This window comes from Sceloporus undulatus, chromosome 1 (genome assembly GCF_019175285.1).
Source record: "Sceloporus undulatus isolate JIND9_A2432 ecotype Alabama chromosome 1, SceUnd_v1.1, whole genome shotgun sequence".
Taxonomy (NCBI): domain Eukaryota; kingdom Metazoa; phylum Chordata; class Lepidosauria; order Squamata; family Phrynosomatidae; genus Sceloporus; species Sceloporus undulatus.
The window spans coordinates 122417872-122439490 of NC_056522.1; the positions used below are offsets into that span (position 1 = coordinate 122417872).

Genomic DNA, 21619 nt, shown 5'->3' on the forward strand with positions numbered 1-21619 from the left:
TCTCTACCATCTTCATTTGTTTCCTCTGAGAATACTGGGTCAGTGATAACAGCTGTGTTGGCAGATAGTGAAATGCTTGACCCCGATATTCAACCATAAAGAGTGGTTGAATGAGAGAGGAACTGCAAGTAGGTTAAAACACAGAATGAATTGGAAGGAGGGGAGCAGACTGGGTTGCCAGCTCTTCCTTTTTCTAGATTCTTTTAGATACAGTATATGCAGTGTCTTTTGGGGATAGGGAGAAAAGTAGATGAGAAATAAAAACTTCAAAGTTTTTCTTGATTCATCATTTTTTCCTTTCCATGTGGAAAACCATAGCATTGGCAGTACTGTATAGAATGTGTTTAAAAGGTTACAAAAACCTCAGTCCATCACCTCTTTTCTTCCATAGAACTTTTTAAAAATCTGTGTGGGTGCACTGAAGTGTAGGGTTTTCCCCTAGACAGTAGGGTCTAGAATAAGTAAAATTTGATTGGACTCTGACATAACCACACTGCTTTGCTCTTATATCCTACATTGCAGTGGTTGACAATGCAATTACTTTCCAATAACCCAAGTTGGTTTTGTTCTTTTGTGGTTCCCTTGCAGTAAGAAAGGGATTTTTTAAAAGGTATCTCCACCCCAATCTTTTGTCTCATATCCCTTTTCTAGCTGGAGTCAAGAATTTGAGCATTTAAATAAGTAATGTCATGGGTCCTGGGAATCACATCTCACTAGCTTGAAAAGAATTGGTAATTCTGCATTTGTAGGATCTCACTGGCTTGGCAGCCATCAGATTGCTGGACATACATATCAGCTGCACTCCTGTTTAGAATCTCAGAATAACTGCTGCTCATGATTTCTTTCCAATTTATTTGGCAGAGAGATTACTTTGTTAACACTAAATGTTGCTATAGCTGAATAGTGAAAAACATTCTCGACACAACTCAAAAGTTGCTGCCTTGTGTGCCAGTATTTATTGGGGGAAGCGAGGAAAAGTATAATCATAAGAGATATGTTCTGAGCAAAACAGTTACGGGAATAAAAATGCTTTTTTTATTGTAATATGTCTGCAGATCGGAAAGGAACACGATTGTGGCTGGTATCCTATTAGTGAATTAGAATGGCATAAGGAGGATGTAGCACCTCATTTTTATGATCTCTGTTTAGGTCAAAATTCTGTTTGACCATACAGTGATCAAAACCCCTCCCAAATCACCTTGCAAGCAGAACAGCCGTCCTCCCCAACATGGCCATTTTCATGTTTTCAGAGTGCGGAGCAATGAGGAGAATCACATCTAGCTGGCTGGGTGTTTGTTTTGGTACCTGGAGGAACTACTAGCATGTCATCTGCAGAGAGGTTACAAGGGCCCCAGAGTTCTTCAGGTGCCTGTCACAGCATTTCCAGCCACAGAAAAGTAACTGGACACATCCCCAGTGATATCCCTACTCTTCAAAAACATGTGAATGGCCACGTTAGAGTAGGGCTGAGCTGCTTAAAAGGTTTGAAGGAAAGCATCAGGAGACAAAGCTGCAGAGGCATCTCCCAGTGCAGGATTCTGGGCTATGTTTTCCCTTTTTCCAAACATGTCAGTTTCCTAATCATCTGTCTTTAATCTAAAAAGCACTACAACTTATAGAAATGTTGAAAGCCTATGGTGGAAACTGTTTTCAACCTGAAAATTGCATTATTCGCATACTTTGGCCTGCTATCTGTTCCATACAGGATATTTTTGTTTCACTGATGAGCATAAACGTCTTCCTGTTGTAGGTGAGTCTGCTTTCAGAATCAGATGTGTCTTTTATTAGTCACCCATGCTGCAGGAAAATGCACTTCTTACTTTCAAACAACATTACCCTGTCTTCTAACTTGAGAACCTTCTGTCCAAGTAGCCAAACAGGATTCTTTGTATCAAAAATGATATGCCAGTCTTCATATATAGTCATATATTCCATCATTGGAGGCTTAAGTGGGGCTATGCAATAAGGACAGGCTTGATTCTAAATGGCTAGTGATCACTATGGCCAGTAACTAGTGACAATGTCTAGTGGTTTCTAGATGCAGTTTAGATCAATGTAGACCTCACTTATCTGTTGCATTTTACTTCACTGCTTTATTTTTTGATATATAAGAACTTCCAGTAATGCAGTGGCAGCCATGCTGACCATAAAATATAATCCATATGTGCCAAAATGCTTTGGAATTTCATATGTAAGAGAATAGCTGTCATTACTTTCTACTGTAAAAATAAAGTGCTGTTGGTATAACCTGAAAACTGAATCTGAAATGCAAGGTAACTCAGGGCTCCTGCAGATGACATGTGTTAAAAAGTTGTGAGATTTCTAGTTGTAATTCACATGATTTTTTAAAAGGACTATTTTCTGTAAATTCCTGGCCCCAGCTGCAACATTTTATTCCCACCCCCATGTGGGTCTCTCTTTAATTCTGAGATATATCAGAACAATATGTTCCCTTCTCTACTACCCCTTTCATTTTAATATTTTTTAGTGTTATGGTGCTGTAGTTCATCATTGAAACAATACTTTTGCATTCTCTTTTTGCACTATAACTGGTTTTAAAAAATCAGGGGGGGAAACAATTTGCCTTTCAAACCACAAGACCATTTTAGCAGTGGTCTTTCCTTTCAAGCCATGTGCCAAATTTTTTTATATACAAAAAATCCTTCAAGAATCCTAGTGCAAATCCAAGAAATTGTTACAAACAGCTCCCCCAAAAAGGTGGCAATGACAGACAAAACCAATTTACAGTACTCTAGGCCAATCTGGAAGAGCCCTTAGCTCCCAATGATGGGATCTGATGTAGGGGCATATTTACTCACTTTCTCTTTTACCTCCTTTCATTTCACTGTCTTCATGTGTGTGCACACACGTGCATACATTCACAGTAACTATAATGAGTGTGAGCATTTTGCTACCTAAGAAATAATGATATGGGTCTTACATTCTGAGAGTGTTAGTAGAATCACATTAGTCCGTTTAGAAATATAGGTGGTTTGATTCCTGACATGCCATTAGGCTTTGTCCTGTTCTTTTTCAGGGAACCAAGAAACATATGCTTTATTACTAAATGTTGCAATGTCTAGGGGTTCATTTGCAGCATGGTTTATCAATCAGATGAAACAGGGCTAGCTTTAGGGGTGGGTGAGCTGGATGTTTGCCCTGGGCCCAGGATGAAATGAGGGATAAGACAGGATCAGCTTGGTGGCTCAATACTTGTTCACAGTACAGTTGGTCCTTGTTATTTGCTGGGGTTTGATTCCTGGACCCTCCATGGATAAAAAAAAAAAATCTGTGGATGCTCGAGTCCTATTAAATACAATGGTATAACAAAATGGTGTCACTTATATAAAATGAAAAATCAAGGTTTGCTATTTGGAATTTATACTTATTAAAAATATTTTCAAGCCGTGGATGCTTGAGTCCATGGATAAAAAAAATATCTGTGAATAAGGAGGGCTGACTGTACAGATTATTGCAAACCAGAGCACAAAACAAGTATCATTAACCTCCTTCTTTCAACCCCTCCCCAATAAAAATTTTGAAGCTTGTTTTATAGGTTGGACTTTTTTAAAAAAGGAAATTCTTGCCAAAATTAACTTCTATTCACTTTAAAACTGCTTTTGTCAAGTTTCCAAAATGATGTAAAAAAAAATTCTGGATAAAAACCCAGCAAATCCCAATTTACTTTAAGGCAACTTTACCAAGAACTTCAGATATTATCAGTGGCATAAGCACAAGTTGGCAATGTTGCAAAACTGTTGGGGTGTGTATACACCATTAAGCTAGAAGAATGAATCAATGAATGAATCTCCTTTGAGTGCATTCAGTTAATGGCATTTGAGGCTCAAGTTACAACTATGGGGGGTGGAATTGGCAGGGTTCTCTTTCTCTTATTCCCCTTTCCAATCATCATTAATTGGAACACTTCTATATACTGCAACTGCTGCAATATAAATATGTAAACGCCTGCTCACCACTTTCCTGTGCCACTTTCTCTTTTACCTACTTTCATTTCACTGTCTTCATGTGTGTGCACACACGTGCATACATTCACAGTAACCATAATGGGTGTGAGTATTTTGCTAACTAAGAAATAATGATATGGGTCTTACATTCTAAGAGTGTTAGTAGAATCACATTAGTCCGTTTTGAAATATAGGTGGTTTGATTCCTGACATGCCATTAGGCTTTGTCCTGTTCTTTTTCAGGGAACCAAGAAATATATGCTTTATTGCTAAACGATGCAATGTCTAGGGATTCATTTGCACAAATGGGTTAGTCTGTGCCTGCGCAGCAATTTTGGATCTTTCTGGAATCGCTAGGGAAGAGTTTTTGGTGGTAGCTCCGCCCACCCTCTATATAGGCTCGGTATCTTCCCGCCCTTCTTCAGTTCAAAAAGTCCGCCAAAGAGATGGGTGGGATTTGCCTGGATTCGCAGATGATCACTCGAAGAACTACAGTTACAGGTAAGCAACCTGTCCTCCTTCTTCATGGTCTCTGTGAAGCACACAAATGGGTTAGACTGACAAGCTGATCTATCCAGGAGGAGGGAGTGTCCTGGCAATAAAAAGATTTTAACCAGGAAAGACAGTGTGAGTGTCAATTAATAACAGCGTCAACTAACCTCAGTGAATGCCGGAGAGGAGAACAGCTCTGCCAAAGGTTGCTTCATGATGGTGTCTGGTATCAAGGCTGTAGTGCTTGATAAGGGCTTGCTGCCAAGACAAGTTTGAGGTCCCAAGCCTGGGCCGGAGCCAGGGAAGGCGGTCTCAAGTTGGTGAGGCCTTTGAAAAACTTTTTTACCAGAGGGTCGACAAAGAATGACAGCCGGCCTGAAAACTGGTAGTGGGCACAGATGGTGGTGAGGTAGCATCTCAGGGAGGAGATGGAGAGGCCAGAGTCTGACAGAGAATTGAGGAAGTTCAGAACAATAGGAATAGTGACTTCCTTGGGAGAAAGTCCTTTCTTGGTTAAGAAAGCCAAAAATTTAGCCCATTTGAGAGCATAATGCTGAGTGGAATGCTTTGTGGGAAGCCAAAATGACCTTCCGGACTGGAACCAAGAGGTCTATCAGGGCAGAATCCTCCATGACACAAGATGGAGCATGTCGACGTCAAGGTGCTGAACATGACCATTGTGGAGGATCAGGAGGTTGGGACAGAGGGGCAGAGGTCAGAACCGGTTGTTGGAGAGATGAAGAAGAGGAACGAACCATGGTTGCCTTGGCCACCAAGGGGTAATGAGGATGGCATCTGAGCGGTCCATCCGGAGTTTGGCTATCACCCTGACGATCAGCGGAAAGGGATGAAAGACGTAGAACTTTTTATCAGACCAGCGGAAGAGGGAGGTGTTGCCTCGGGACCGAGCGGATGGGATCCTGGAGCAGAACTGGCTGCATTGGAAGTTGAGGTGGGAGGCAAAAAGGTCAATTTCCAGTGTTCCCCACAGGGAAAAATGGTGGTGGACAACGTGCGGGTTGAGTTGCCATTTGTGACAAGAGTCCGGAGCTCTGCTCAGTTTGTTTGCAAGCTTGTTCTCTTCCCCTGGAAGATGGATGGCTTGCCAGGTGATGTTTTTAGGAACACACCAGTTCCACATCTTCAGCATGATGTTGAGAAGCGTGGTAGATCTGGCGCCACCCTGTTTGTTGATGTAATACATCACTGTTGTGTTGTCGGTGAGGAGGAGGACCACCTGGTTCCAAAGTGTGGGTTCGAAGGACTTCAAGGCCTTCTGTACCGTCAGCATTTGCAGCGCATTTTGATGTGGAGTTGCCGCTCTTTGACCACCTTCCATGGACGTAGAGGTCATTGCAGTAGGCTCCCCAGTCGGTGTTGGAGGCATCTGTGGTGAGCGTCACTTGGGGCTGTAACGGGACAAAGGACATGCCTCTGCAGACATTGCAAGGGTCTTGGGATGGTGAACCACTTTGGAGGGTGGTCGAAGGCCAGGTTGAAAACAGACAGAAGCCACATGTGAAGTCAGGCCCAAAAGGTGACATAGGTCGTGGATGCCATGTGGCTGAGAGCAACCTGAGCTGTCCTCGCTCTGATACGTCTGTAGGCAAGGCAACATTGGATGGAGGACCTCAGGTTGACGAACCTGTCATAAGGAAGGTAAGCGTTCCCAGGGGCAAGCCCCTCTCTGACCCAGGATGCCTCCTTTTAACCATCCATTAAGAAGCCAACCCCTTCCTCCAGTCCATCTGCCTTGGTCCAGGCCTCTGAGGTGGAGAAAAACTGCTGGACCTGATTTCCTTCCCCACAACCATTCCTTCTCCTTTTGTGTCGTGTCTTTTTAGATTGTAAGCCTGAGGGCAGGGAACCGTCTAAAAGATTGTATGTACAGCGCTGTGTAAATGTACAGCACTTTACAAATAAAGGTTAATAATAATAATAATAATAATAATAATAATAATAATAATAATAATAATAGGCTGTCGAGGTCGTGGAATCCAACATGCCGCCTATGAAATGCACGTGTTGAGTTGGGCAAAGTGTGGATTTGTCCATGTTGACCATCAGTCCCAAAGCATGGAGAAGCTTGAGGGCAAATCTGATGATGGCCAGGAGCACGTCCTTGGTTGGGGGCACCAATAACCAATCGTCAAGGTACGGGAATGTGATGATCTTTTGTTGTCGGAGGTATGCTGCCACGACCACCATGCATTTTGTGAAAACCCTCGGTGGTGTGGAGAGCCCGAAGGGTAGAACACGGTCTTGAAAGAGTCAGTGCCAAAGGAAAAGGCCAAGAGGTCTCGATAATCTTGTTGAATGCATCGAATGCATGTGGAAATAGGCATCTCAAAGATGGCGAACCAATCTGACTCGTGTAGAAGAGGCAAGATGGAAGCCAGGGTTACCATACGGAAGCATCTGTATGATATAAAGGAGTTCAGGAAGCAGAGGTCCAAAATGGGGCAAAGGCCACCATTAGCTTTGAAAACAATAAAGTATCTGGAAAACAAACAGTCTCAGATTCGAGATGAGGAGAAGGGCTTGATGGCCCCTTTGTCCAAGAGAGAGCACACTTCATCAAGAAGGGAGTCTGAAGGGGAGTAATGAGAAGGATACCCCTTGGGGGAGCATCTTGGACCTCCAGGGTATATCCCCTCCAGTCTATTGACAGAACCCAGTAGTCAGATGTTATATTGGCCCAAGATTGGTAGCAATGGGGCAGGTGATCCCCAAAGAGGGGGCAAAGGAACAAAGTGAGCTGGAAGGTCTCAGAAGCGCCGCTTGCCTTGATCAGCATCCCTCTTATGGGAGGGCTGTTTGTATTTTGACTTTGATTGGCGTTTTCCAGAGGATTGTTGTTGTTGTTGAGGAAAATGCTGTTGTTGCTGGAAGTCAGAAGAGTGGTTGGATCTACTCTGGTTGGGGGGGGGGGGGGGAGGGGGGGTGGTGGCGGCCCGGACGGGGAGGGGTTGGGGGGGGGGGGGGGGGGGGGGGGGGGGTAGGGGGGCTGTTGCCATCCCGAACGATAATGGTTTGGGAAGGGAGACCGGGAAGCTGAAGAAGAGGATATACCATATTTACGGACTGCGTTCCTCATCTTCTTTTTGAAGTCAAGTTTTTCATCAGACTCCTTATGAAAGAGCCCCGAGGCATCAAAGGAGTTCTTCCATAGCCAGTCTGGCCTGCGGAGTCAGATCTGAGGATCTCTGCCAAGCGTTGCGACAAAGGGCCACGGAACCGGCAAGTTGTGTGGCGGCGCAATCACAGAGTGCCTGGCAGGCGAGATTTGTTGTGAGGCTAAAGAGTGAGTCTCGGCATGGAGGACCAGTGCTATACGTTTTTTATTCTCAGGAAGGTCATCGTACAGCGGCAAGGCCCTTTTCCAAATATATTGTTGATATGCTGCCATACAGTCAGCATAATTTTGGATCATAAGGTCCAGAACTGCAGAGGTGTATGACTTGCGCACCATAGCATCCAGCTTGTGGCCTTCTGTGTCATTGGGATAGGTTGTCGCCTTGGGGGTGAAACAGAGTTGAGATGCCTCAACAATTGCCGAATTGGGCGGGGGTATTCGAAAAGCCATGACTCGTCAGAGGGGGTGATCCTGTAGAAGTTATCCAACTTCTTGGAGGAAGGTTGTGAAAACAAAGAAGTTCAAGAAAGCTTTTCAATGTTGGTCATGGATGGGAGGAATGGAATGGAAGCTGGCGTGGGAAGCTTTCCCTGCATTCTTTCATCGATAGGGTCAAGCGCCCCCGAGTTCATATGGAAGACCTCAATGTGTAGGGCTTTACCCATTCTGACCACTTGTTTGGCAAAAGAAAAAATGTCATCTGAGGGAGAGGGAGCCTCTGGGACCAAGAGGGCCTGAGATTGGTAGTTTCGGTTGAAGCTCAATCCAGATAGTCAGCAGACTCTGGAGAAGCCGAGGGAGTCTTTGGATGCGGGAGGACTCTTGGTACCGAGAGGGATGATGGCAAAGGTCGAGCCTGAGCGGTGTGTGAGGCTGATGAAGAAAGATGTGGTCAGGATGGAATTGCTGAGACCAAGGCTGCAGCGGAGGGTAGCCGGGGTTCAGTGATTTGGAGTGGTTGTAATCAGCCGTCATGAACATCAGAGGGGTCAAGGAGCAATAAAAATGTGACCAAAACCTCATCGAAGATCAGGTCCCGTCTGGAGGACTCAGGGAAGCCTGAAGGGAGGTCGTCATCGGCCTCTTCATTGAGGTAGACGAGGTCGGAGACCACAGAAAGCCCGTTGGCTGGTGTCACATGGTCCTGGGGAAGGCCTTCCCTTTCATCATTGGAAAGTTGGTAGGGTTCCGGTAGAGTCTGGAAAATGTCGGTATGGGACCGAGGGGTGTCTCACAGGGATGGACAAACCTGAGGAGTTGGTTGAGCACACGGTACCAAGTCTGACTCAGTATCAACAAGATAGGGTAGGTTCGGAGTCTGGGTTCGGACGGGGTTTTTTTGGTTTTGGTTTTGTTTGTTTGTTTGTTTGTTTGTTTTTGAGAACATGAAGCCTCCTTGTCCTTTTCCTTGGAGGACTTGTGTTTTTTCTTGTGTGATTTGGAAGAGTCCGAGGATTTATTCTGTTTCAGAGATGGCCAGCCGCATCGTGGTCGGTCTCCTTCTGTTTTTCTGGGGTTGGTGACCCAGGGACAGGACACAAGAGTTTGCCCTCAGCAGCATTAGCTTTGGCAGGGACGCCAAAAAGGGTTTGCCCTTGGCAGCAGGAGCCTCGGCAGGGATCCTAGATTCAGAGGGAGGGTCAAGGATCTGTGCATATAGCATAGAACGCAGCCGCATCTTCCTATTCTTCTTGGTTTGTGAGGTGAAAACCATGCAATGAGGGCAAGTCGCGGTGACATGGCCCTCGCTCAGGCAAATAAGGCACAAGGAGTGTCCGTTGTAGCTGGGAATTTTCCTTCCACATTCCATGCACTTTTTAAAAGAGTGTGAAGACATCATGGAGATTTGAAGGAATAGACGACAGAATGGTCAAACAAGCTGAGTGTTACTGGTAATCAGAGTCCAAAACAAGCCGAATCACTATCCAGAAGAGAACTCAGAGCCAAAAACGTGGTCAAAATCAAAAGTGAAAGAAAGGAGCAAATTCCAAGCGTGATTCCTATGCTGCTCACGCAGCAGACAAAAGGAATTGAAGAAGGGCAGGAAGACACTGAGCCTATATAGAGGGTGGGTGGAGCTACCACCAAAAAGTCTTCCCTAGCGATTCCAGAAGGATCCAAAATTGTGTGCTTCACGGAGACCACGAAGAAGAAAAAAAACATTTAAACAGAGGCTGGATGGCCATCTGTTGTGGATGCTTTGATTTAGATTTCCTGCATGATTAATAATAATAATAATAATAATAATAATAATAATAATAATAATAATAATAATATTTTTTTCCTTTCTAGCCCGCTTTTTGTCAAGCAATCAAAGCGGCATACAACAAATTAAAATACATCCATATATACATCCCTTAAAACAAGATTAAACAGTATAAGATTAAAAACTACATATTAAAATCCAAATAATCCACATAATAATCATCATGGGCAGAGTTCGATAGATGGGAGTTTTATTCATGGCCGAGTGTTCATGGCCGGAAGCGATCCATCTTAATGGCTTTTTTAAAGCTCTCTAGATTGGTAATTTGATGGATCTTGTCCGGCAAGCCATTCCGTAAGTTGGGAGCGGCTGCAGAAAATGTCTTCTGGGAGGTCGCCATCAACCTGGTCTCTAAAGGCTGTAGTAAATTCCTCCCAGAGGACCTGAGTGTATGGGGCGGATTGTATTGTAAGCCTGAGGGCAGGGAACCGTCTAATTAAAAATAATAATTGTAAGCCGCTCTGATAGCCATTAGGGCTGAAGGGTGGGGTATAAATACCCTAAATAAGTAAGTAAATAAATAATATGGAAGCAGGTGATCCCTTAGATAGGTTGGATCCAAGCCATGTAGGGCTTTAAAGGTGATAACCAACACCTTGTACTGTGCCCAGAAACTAATAGGGAGTCAGTGGAGTGACTTCAATATTGGTGTATGGTCCCTCCTTGCTGTTCCTGTGATCAACCTGGCTGCCATATTCTGTACCAATTGGAGTTTCCAGACTAGGCTCAAGGGTAGTCCCATGTAGAGCGCATTGCAAAAATCAAGTCTTGAGGTTACCATCACATGTGCTACAGTTTCGAGCTCACCCTGTTCCAGGAAAGCGCGCAGCTGATGTATCAGCCGGAGCTGATAACAGGCACTCTTGACTGTTGCATTCACCTGATTCCTTATCTGAAGCAATGGATCAAGAAACATCCCCAGACTGCGAACACAGTCCTTCGAGGAGAGTGTGAGCTCCTCTAGGACTGGAGGTTGCAGCCCAATACCTGGTTTGGGGGTCCCTACCGTAAGTACCTCCGTTTTGTCTAGATTCAACTTGAGCTTGTTTTCCTTCATCCAATCCATTACTGCCTGAAGACACTGGTTGAGGGGAGAGATGCCATCTGTCGTTGTCGCTAATGACCGGGACATGGAGAAATATATTTGGGTGTCATCAGCATACTGATAACACCTAGCGCCATATCCACGGATGATTTCTCCCAGTGGCTTCATATAGATGTTAAATAGCATCAGGGACAGGATGGTGCCTTGAGGGACACCACAATTAAGCTCTGTTTTTGAAGAGCAACTGTCCCCGAGCATCACCCTCTGGAACCTGCCCAGGAGGTAGGAGCGGAACCATAGCAAAGCAGTGCCTCCAATTCCTAACTCTCGGGTGTTCCAGGAGGATCTCATGATCTATCGTGTCAAATGCCGCTGAGAGGTCTAGAAGCACCATCAGGGTCACGATCCTTCTGTCAATGCCTAGACAAAGGTCATCAATTAAAGCCACCATGGCAGTCTCCACCCCATACCCGGTCCTAAAGGGGGTTGGAATGGATGGCCCTTGCGGTCTCTTCCAACTCTATGATTTTATGATTCTATAATTAAGTACAAAGGGGTTGAACTTGAAAGGGACTGTGCTGCCATGTGCAAGTTGTTTCCAACTTATGGCAATCTTAAGGCAACCCTTTTACAGGGTGAGGTATTTTTTGGGGGGGGGGGCAGATTTATTCAGAGGGAGTTTAGCCATTGCCTTTCTCTAAGGCTTAGAAAGTGTGATTTCCCCAAGGTTACTTAGCTGAATGGAAATTTGAAACCTAGTCCAACATGCACTTTAGTTTTCTATCTCTGGCCTATACTTAGGCCAGGAGAAGTGGTATCTTATATCAGCAACCAATAAAACAGCATCAACAACCAATAAAACACTGGGTTTTTTTTTGTTTTTTGTTTGTTTGTTTTGTTTTTTTTGGTTTGTTTTTTTTTTAACCCACCATTTTAAAAGCTTGATGGTATTGTAGTGTAAGAAAATTATGGTTGTAATTTATGTATCATGTCACTGTTTCACAACCTTATTAAAAGTGGTTATTTTTGTATATTTGAGGAATTACCAGAACTTCAATGTGTACTTTCTTTCTTACTTGGAGTGTTCATAAAATTATGGCACACGTTTTGTTGTAGAATTTTTGTATGTAACTGGCTTGTTTAAAGTGAAATAAACTAGAATTCTGGTGTGACCTGTATATATTGTTACATTTCTCTGTCTTTTAACCCCCTCTTTTCCTCAATAATCTCGATGGGCACAAGGGGTGTACAGGAAATGGTGAATGACCCAATGTGGCCTCTCTCCTTTCTTGAACAAGACTTTTGGGAATGGTACTCTTATCACTAGAGCATCCAAGTGAAAAGAGTACCTGGAGTACCTGTGTGACTGAAAGCTCAAGTCTTCAAGTTCGAGTCCTTCCTTCTATGCCCTGTTTTGGTTGCTAAAGGCATAGATGACAGAAGAGGGGGGTAATGCATAGCATATATCTAGCACATTTCACAGATTTAAAGCTGCGCCCACTACTTCAGTAAACTATATCATGCTTCTTTAAACATATATTACAAATGAGAGACTAAGAATAGTAGCCCACCTAGTCCTTTTGCTGAATTTTTGGTTGAGGTGTTAACTTGAACTGGACATTTTCTGATTTACAGCTTACACTTTTTCATCAGACTCACTGTATTGCATCACCACTCTGGGTTTTGATGCTCTGGAGTGCTACAGTAGTTGTTTGTTGTTGGGTGCCTTTAAGCTGTTTCTAACTTATACTGACCTTAAGGCGAACCTGTCACAGGGATTTCTTGACTAGATTTGATCAGAGTGGATTTTCTCATTCTCTTCTTCTAAATCTGAGAGAGTGTGACTTGCTCAATGTCTCTCAGTGGATTTCCATGGCCAAAGTAGAGATTTGAATCCTGGTCTTCCAGAGTTGTATTCCAGCACTCAAACCACTACACCATGCTGGCTCTTGAAAGTGACATATTAGGGCAAAACACTCCTTCGGGGCTTTTGCAAAGGAAGATACGGCACAAATTTAAAATACGAAGATTCTGACCCAGTCAGGTATTTGCTAAAGGATAGATCTTAGTGGTTCAATAGATGTCAAGACCTTTCTATTTCAAAAATCCACTTTTGAGACAGGCTGTGGGTAGGACCACTAAATCTCAATATCTGGACATCCTTTTTTCTGTAAAGATAAATGTGTCAACATTTAGTTCTCTTGTCTATACAAGAAGATTCAACAAAGTTTTATTGTCTCACATAATTGTCTACACCATTAAGTATTTTATAAACATTAATTAAATTAAATCCCACACTACTCTCGTTCCTGCTAACTATTAAGCAAGCTACTAGAATACTTGTTACCCAGTTGAATAAATAAGGGCACAAATACTGTAGGTCACATCTACCATGGAAACCACAATGACTTAGCGACAGATCTATTTATAGAAACAAGATTTTTTTTTTTGACTCATCGCTTTCCTTACCTTTTATGATAATGTAATTTGCAGAAGTGTATTACTGTGCCTTCCATACTAAGGGAAGAAAACTAATGGGAAATTATGTTGATAACTTAAAAATGGCTCTGGATTGGTTCCTGGATGCAGTTTCTCTGGTCTATATAGCTATTTATGTATTCTGAAAAGGCTGAAAGGAACAGAGATGTAGGTTTTAGCAGAGGATCTCAGAGTGTGTTATGAGCCCTTCAACTCCCCACATACTGGAGGCTACGGGAAGAGGGGAAACGTATTCTCTTCCAGGACAGGTAGTAGAGGAAAGCAATAAAACAGAATGCTGGCACCCTTTTCAGCACCAGTATTGATTTATTGTCTCTCAGCCAAACAAGTTGTCTTCTTGAGCAAGCAGAATCAGGTGGAACAATAGACGGATGCGAGATGGGAATGTATAAAGATGAGAGACGAAAATATTTAAAGGCAGGATTAAAGAGCAGGGCTCAATTTGGGTCCTTGTATGGGAGTGATGCATAGGATGTGGTTTGCAACACATTGTGTGGGCAGAAGAAAAAGGACATTGTATTGGTATCAGATAGCAGCCTGTCACTCTGAAAAAGAGGAGACAGAGCAAGGCTAATGGAGACAGTTGCACTGAAGACATATGCTTTTGTGTGGGAAGGAACCTGTTTTTTCACCTCCTTCCAGGTCCTGGCATAGTGAGAGGAGCTGTAGACAGAGTTTTTGAGGTCAGGGAGGAGGTGTGAACTCTTTTCACTAAGTACCCCCCAGTATTTGTTTTGATTGGGCAAGGAAGGCAGTGGCAACGATGAAAAATAATAATTAGCTATAATATCGTTTTGTATAATATAAATCACACATTCCAGGTATTGGATTATGAAAATAAGCACTATCACTTTTAAGTTACTTTGATTACCCCCTTCAGTTAATATTATTGCTGCTTCTGAGGTTATATATCTTGCCACATAATATACTTGGCATACTTCTGTTGGATCACCAGCACATTTCGCAATATCTTGTGAGTAGAAGAATGCTGGCGTAATTTTAGATAAGCCCAACACTATTATGTACTTTTGCTTTGCAAATCGCTATCAGGTTGCCTTATTTATTGTCTTGAAAGAGATACTGTGTGATTAACAGTTGTGTGACAGGCAAAAACCTCACAAGTGTGCCCTTCTTCAGCATGCATTAATGGGAACAGCAGCATCCTAATGAATCTACCTGTTACATACAGTACAGTATTGTCCCATGCACCAGAGCTGTGCCAGGAAATGAAGGGGAAACAGTTGGAACTAGAGGTGGGTAGGTAAAATTAGCTGTTCACCTATCCATTGGATGCATTGTAATGGGGCTGTATTGCACATAGCCATAGGTTATTTTGGCTTTTGCTAACCAGCGAGTTCTAATTTTTAAACTCATCCTTAGTGCAATAGTCAATGGCAAACCCAGATTTCCAAATGGAAATCCATCAACAGAGTGACCCCTACACCAGTGCAGTGGACAGGGGTCAATTTTTACCTTTGGACCTCCATCTGGCAGGCTGTATTAATGTATCCATATTCCAGCACACCAGAATTAATATTATGTCATTTCTGCTGTTCAGTTTTGGCTTGAAACTGAACAAAAAGGGCTTTACGGGAGTGTCTGTGGGATTAAAAAGATGGGAGGAAAAAAACCTGTTGCATCTGTTTCTGGTTGGGGCAATTTTCAAGTCTGAAAATCATTACAATTTGCCTGAAAAATCATACCAAAGTTTATACCTCCCCCTCATAGGGCTTCAGAAATACATAAGTGAAGCTTAGGACCACATGCATCTCATGACTCTCACTTTCCTCCAGTTCTGATCTGAAGTTTGAATGCTGAATACTGAAGTTTGGTTTGGTTCAACCAGTGTAGATGGGTAAAATAATTCCTTTTAATCATTTTTGAAGAACTGAATATGCAGATAACATATTTGGGACACAAAGGTTTTGTACGTAGGTTTTGGTTTGGTTTGGGGTTTTTTAAAATCAAGTTTGAGCAATAGTGAAACTGACATATTTTCCCAAGTTGATGCATACTTGTGGGTCAGGTCCTAATTTCCCCTTCCTAACTAGGGCAGGAAGTCTTCTTTGGTAGCATTATTTGCAGGTCTCTCTGGGAATGTGGCTTTTTGACTAAAAGTTTGTTAGATGTTTTATACCCTTTTTAAAGACTTCCCCACTCTCCGGAACAACAGCACAGTTTGAAATCTGCTCAGCTTCATTGGGCTTTACCCCTACCCCAGTACAGCAGCCATTCATCCAGGCAGCCATCATTACTTTGCCATCGTTAATTCTCCTGAGAATCCAACTCTCATTTTGTTCTTCCACCAGCTGTTATCAAGCAATTGCCATTCCTACCAGACTGGAACAGGGAGAGATGGGCAAAAGGACCCCACTTTTGGCTCAGCTAATGACTTGGCCATTTTTGACTCCTCCTCTCTTTGAGGAGTTTTAGACTAGTGGCCATGAAGAGAACACTAACAATGTCTGGTTGCACTAAATTTAGTCAATATATGACCCTCATAATACAAGGTCTGAATCTGTTGCCAGACATACTAGCATATGTCTTCTTGTTTGCTTCATTGTTGTTCTGCCTTACATTCAGTCCATTTCCATACCTTCTTAGCAAGGCCTGTACAATAGCAGCTATTTCCTATACAGTACAGTGGACTCTTGGTATCCACTGAGGTTTGGTTCCATGATCCCCCATAGATACCAAAGTCTGTAGATGCTCAAGTCCTATTATATACAGTAGTAGAATGGTGTCCCTTATATAAAATAATGAAATCAAGGTTTGCTTTTTGAATATTTTCAAGCTGTGGATAGTTGACTCTGTGGATAAAGAATCCGTGGTTATGGAAGACCAATTGTATGTTGCTGCATCCAAGCAGCTATTTTCTCTTCCCTTCCCTTTTGTGTCATGTCATTTTTAGATGGCAAGTATCCTCAGGGCAAGGCTTGTCTTGTCTTGTCTTTATTGATGTGTAAGCCACTCTGCTCTGGGTGTCTTTCCAACTGTGGAGCAGAATATAAATGCTTTACAATAAATAATCTTCCTTGACAAGATGGAGTAGATTCACGATTAACTCAAGGGCAGCCAATCAGTGCCCTTCTCTGAATAGACAAGGCTATAGTGTTTTGACAGACAGAATAACTAACTAATCACTGCTGTGCAAATGTAAACAAGAAGGATATACCTGTATTGCAGATGTGATGGAATCTTGTATGCCTTAATGCACCTTCAGAGAACAGAGCTAAAATTTCTGCCTGAGAGCTGCTATCGTTCTTAGAGATAGGAATATCTGTGATAATGGGGATTAGGGACATCTCTTTTCTTCAGTCTTTCTGAACATTTCTATTCTTACTGTTGTTAATTTTTACAAACCAAGAAAATAAGCAAGCACTCAGTAACAATGATCCATATTTTTATTTCATTTAGTGGAGCTACATGGGCTTTGAACTCTGCACACCTCTTCCATCATATTTGTGTCTGACAGCTTCACAGTCTTAGTGCTAATCGGTGTGCCTGTGTATTGGGGGTGAGCAGGGAGGGAATAAAGGATGCTGCAGCCCTGTGCATGTTTAGGGTGCTTAAAACCTCACTGAACTGAATGGGATAAAACAGTCTAAACATGTGCAGGTTTGCAACCTTTATCTCTCTAGAAATAAATTACTGTGTAGTGCAGCATAAAAATGATGTGCCTGTGAACATCCAATGCAGGATTACTTTCTGTCTTTTTATCATGGAAAACAGAAAGCTGGGGGAGGGAGGAGGGAGGAGATAAAGAGATTTATTGTGCACTCCTTTCAAGCTGACCAAGCAGTTTAGAAGCATTCAACTAATGATTTATTTCTAGAAAGAGAAAATCTTCTTGATGAAATGCCATTAATTGCTTAATTATTTGAGGCAGAAATTATATTCAGCAATTTGTTCATCCTTTGTGTGGTTTCATTAAGTAATTCACTATGAATGCATCCTTGTGTTTGAAGGATATGGTGTACCTGTTAAGCAAATAAATCCTTTGCAAATTTTTCTTGGTCTACTGACAGAATGCATGCATATGTTGACTAAAAATGTTTTAATTCCCCTGCCCTTGGTATTTTAAACAATGGTTACCAGTCTTTTTGAACAGTCGGGGTTAAGGAGAAACAGGTTAAACAAAGAGTGTGCCTATGGAACTTTTCAGGTGAGTATATGCCGCTTCAAAATCCTAGTGGTATATCAATGGAATGAGGGGAAAACCCACACAGTTGGCTTCATGCATTTCTTTTTTCATGTCAGTGTGGTATAATGGCTTGCACATTTGGATTACAACTTAGGAAACCAGGGTTTGAATCCCCACTTGACCATAGGCAAACTACACACTTCCCCTGAGGAAGGCAATATCAAACCTCTTCTGAACGTACCTTTCCAAGAAAATCCCTTAGGGTCTTCATAAGGTGGAAACAACTTGAAGGCACATAACAACAACAATAATTTCTTTCTTTCTTAACTTGCACAGATTCTCCAGAAGTATGGGATTGTTTGTCTGTGTGATGGAGGATGGTTGTGGATAAGAGAAAGAGAATTATGCCTCAGTCCTAAACAATAGCCAATAAGGTACCTTTGCAATCTGAATCCTACATTTATATCAAAGAAAATCCCATTGCTATTAATGGGACTTATTTCCAAGGAACTGTGCTGTGGACTAGTAGCTTCCGTTTCCATTTCACACTGTAAAATTGTCTTGATGAATGTGAACCACGTCATAAGCACATTCTGCCATTATACAGTACTACCCTGTATTATGAACATTTGTTGTTCTGCCTATAGATTTCCCAGCAGAGAAGGGGGCCGGTCATCCTGACGTTGGTAGCTCCGCCTGCAAAGGCTCCTGTAGGCAGGACAAAAATCTAAAAAACAAAAGGCCAGGGGCCTGACCCCACCATCGTGGGCGGAGCGACCCCTAGCAATCCTCAGTCTGCTTCCTGCCTTGCTCAAAGTAGGACGCTTCCACATTGTTAAGAGGAAAATTTCCTCTCTTCTCTGGATTAGCTCCCCCAGACTTGCCTGGCTTGACTCCTTCTTCCTCTTTCTTTCTCCATTCTTTCTTTTAAAAAAAAAACCTCTTTTCCCTCTCTCCTTGCCTTTCTCCTCCTTGCCTTCCCCCCCCCTCCATGGCGAGCAGGGAAGAGGCCAGAGCACAGGGCGAGCTAGCCTCCACCCGGTCCGGGCCTGCCCCGGCTTTGCCGGATGCCTGCCCTGGGACCGCGGCCACGGAAGCCGGCCAGGGGGTGGAGGCGCGACCGCACTGGGCTGAGGCGGCTGCCTCAGAGCCCGCTGCTGGAGCCGGGGCTCCCCATCCGACCCGGTCAGGGTTGGCCCAGGGTGAGCCTGCACCGCCGCCGGATGAGACCATGCAGGGGGAGGAGGTAAGCCACCCCGCTCCGGGGTGCTTCGCTGGCCCCGCTCCCCCCCAGACCCATCTACCAGGGGCTCCCAGGACGCCCTGCTAGACGAGGGAGACCCCGGAGGAGCGCCAGGGTGGGGGAACGGGCCCTTGATGCCTCCGTTTTGCCCCCCTTCTTCAACTGGCCGGGGCCCTTTTTTCAAGCCCCCTCCATCCCCTCACGACCGCCGTCGGGTTTACACGACCGGGAGGGGTTTTACGGGCCTCAATGGGGATTCTCCTGGCCGGCGGCTCCTGGCCTCGGGTGGTTTCCCACCGGAGGGGCGGGTTCACCACCCCCAAACCGCGGCGCCAGGCCACACAATCGCGCAGCCGCCACTGGAGGCCACCATCCCAGCCACGTGGGCCGCGATGGCGGCGGCCATCTTGGCCATGTGGATCTCTATGGGGGTGGCCATCTTTCCCCAGAGGTCAGAGAGGGTGGCGGCCATGCCCCACGTGACCCGGATATGGGGTCACGGGACTGCGCAGCGGCCATCAGCGGGGGACAGGGCGCAATGGGGGACCGGGATGGCGGCGGCCCTAAGAGGCGCCGGTCCCCCCCATTCTCGGGACAGGGGTTCAGCTAACCACTCCTGCTCCAGCAACTCCCGCCCCCAAGATCCACCAATTGAGTCAGTCATACAGGGGGATGGGGATGACATTGCCCCTAGGGACCGCTCTGACCCCCGATCCCTGGATCGCCCTTCTTCCTCTAGGTCCAGACAGGGTGATTATTCCGATTCAGGTTCCGAATCGGAACACTCCCATCAACCACCAGCTAAGATAACCAGATATGCCAGGGAGTCATCCAAAAGAAAGAGGTCCCCATCCCAATCCTCGGAGGACGGGGGGGGCCCCCATGGCCCTAGAGTCCGAGGTTTCAGAGTCTGAGGAAGGTGAACTTTCTCATGAGGAGGGAGAGGAGTCCAGAGACACCCCCATGTCCTCTCGTCTGATCAGACCAGAGGACTATCCACTCCTTATCAAAAAAACCATTAAAACTCTTGGCATCACTCTGCCATCTAGTGAGGCTCCAAAAATTGACTCAGACCTTCCCAGGGTGGGCGAAGAGCTCTTCCCAGCCACGACCTCTTTAGTCCAAGAGCTCGCTTGTCCCTACAACATTATGCAAATCATTAGGGACGAATGGAACAAACCAGCATCATCTAGACCCAATCATAGCTCCATTCGAAAACATTACATCCTCCAACGGGGTGTGATGGATAGCCTCAAGGTTCCCCTAGTGGACGCTCCGGTGTTGGCTTTGGTTTCTTCTGCCGTGTTCACTAGAGATGGCGAAGACACCCTCAGAAATCCAGAGGATAGGAGGGTGGAGGGAGCACTCAAAAAAAAACCATGAAGCTATCTCAGTTGCCATTAGGGCGGCGACCACTGTTTCCTTGGTGATGCGCGCCTCCCTCCAGTGGTCCAAGGAGCTACTGGAACTCCTCCCACATACAGACACCAAGGTCAGACAAACCATTAACAAAATTTCTAAGGCCTTGGCCTTGGGGGCCGACGGCACCTTGGACACCATTCAACAATGTGCCAGGGCACAGGCGGCAACCGTGGCGGTCAGACGACAGTTCTGGCTCAAAAACTGGCAGGTAGACTCCAGGTCTAAGCAAAATTTGGCCTTCACTCCCTTTCTGGGTACCAAACTGTTTGGAGAGTCCCTAGACCCAGTGCTAGTGGAGGGAAAGGATAAAAAGAAAGCCTTACCCTCAACTAAAAAAAGAGAGGATAAAAGACAGTTCAGAAAATCTTCCTCCTTTCGATCTTCACGCTCCTTCTTTCCCTCCAACTCCTTTCAAGCCAGGGAGTCTAGACCTAACAAGCCCCGCTGGGGGGATTCTAAGTCCAGCAAGCAAGGCCGATCCACCTTCCCCTCCAAGGGTGGAGGAGGTTCCAAACATCAAACAAACCAACAAGCGTGACGGGGCCCCTCCAGTAGGAGGTCACCTTCAGGAATTCGCAAGAGTTTGGGAGGGCTCCACAACAGACAGATGGGTTCTCGACACCATCCGCGATGGATACAGACTAGAGTTCCTCCATACACCTCGAAACCTCTTCATCCCTTCCCCCAAATCCAGCGATCCCAAAAAACACCGTCTCCTACTGGAAGCCATCGACCGCCTAGTCTCCGTCAATGCCATCGAGCCGGTCCCAATAGACCAGAGGGGCCTGGGTTGTTATTCCCCCTTCTTTCTGGTGCCCAAGAAGAACGGGACCTGGAGGGCCATCCGGAACTTGAGACCACTCAACCAGTTCATACGCAAGAAAAAGTTCAGGATGGAGACCCTCAAGACTATCCTGGACAGCCTTCAGCCCAACGACTTGCTGTCCTCTATAGATCTCCAGGATGCTTATCTCCATATTTTAATCCACCCCTCCTCCCGTCGTTTTCTCCGGTTCAAATATGGCAGGCGCCATTTCCAGTTCAGGTCACTTCCTTTTGGCCTCTCGTCCGCTCCCAGGGTTTTCACCAAAATCATGGTGGCTCTGGTCGCTCATTGGAGGACCCAGCTCATCCACGTTCATCCATACCTGGACGACCTCCTAATCAGGGCCCCCTCTATTCAACAGGCCATACGAGACACCGCCAAGGTCCTCAGATCATTGGAGGACCACGGTTTTCTGGTCAACCTGGACAAGAGTACCATCCAGCCCAGTCAACGGATCCTCCACCTGGGATCTCAGATAGACACTCACTCGGGGACGGTCTGCCTGACTCCAGAGCGGGTCTCGACCATTCAGAAGACAGTCCTGAGGGCTCTCAGGTCACCCCGAGCCAGCCTACAGCTAC

The 21619-nt window shown here is 44.9% G+C and overlaps 1 protein-coding gene across 5 annotated transcripts in view; it reads left to right on the forward strand.

The window, feature by feature from the left end:
• The window catches only part of BACH2 (BTB domain and CNC homolog 2), a 235152-nt gene that overhangs the window by 64190 nt on the left and 149343 nt on the right, over positions 1–21619 (forward strand). The window contains exon 1 of one of the 5 annotated variants that reach the window (XM_042464421.1): positions 17963–17981. The exons of the other annotated variants lie outside the window; for them this stretch is intronic. The gene's annotated coding sequence lies outside the window, so the exon portion shown is untranslated. Of the gene's footprint in view, positions 1–17962; positions 17982–21619 lie in introns of those variants that run through there. 5 annotated transcript variants of the gene reach the window in all.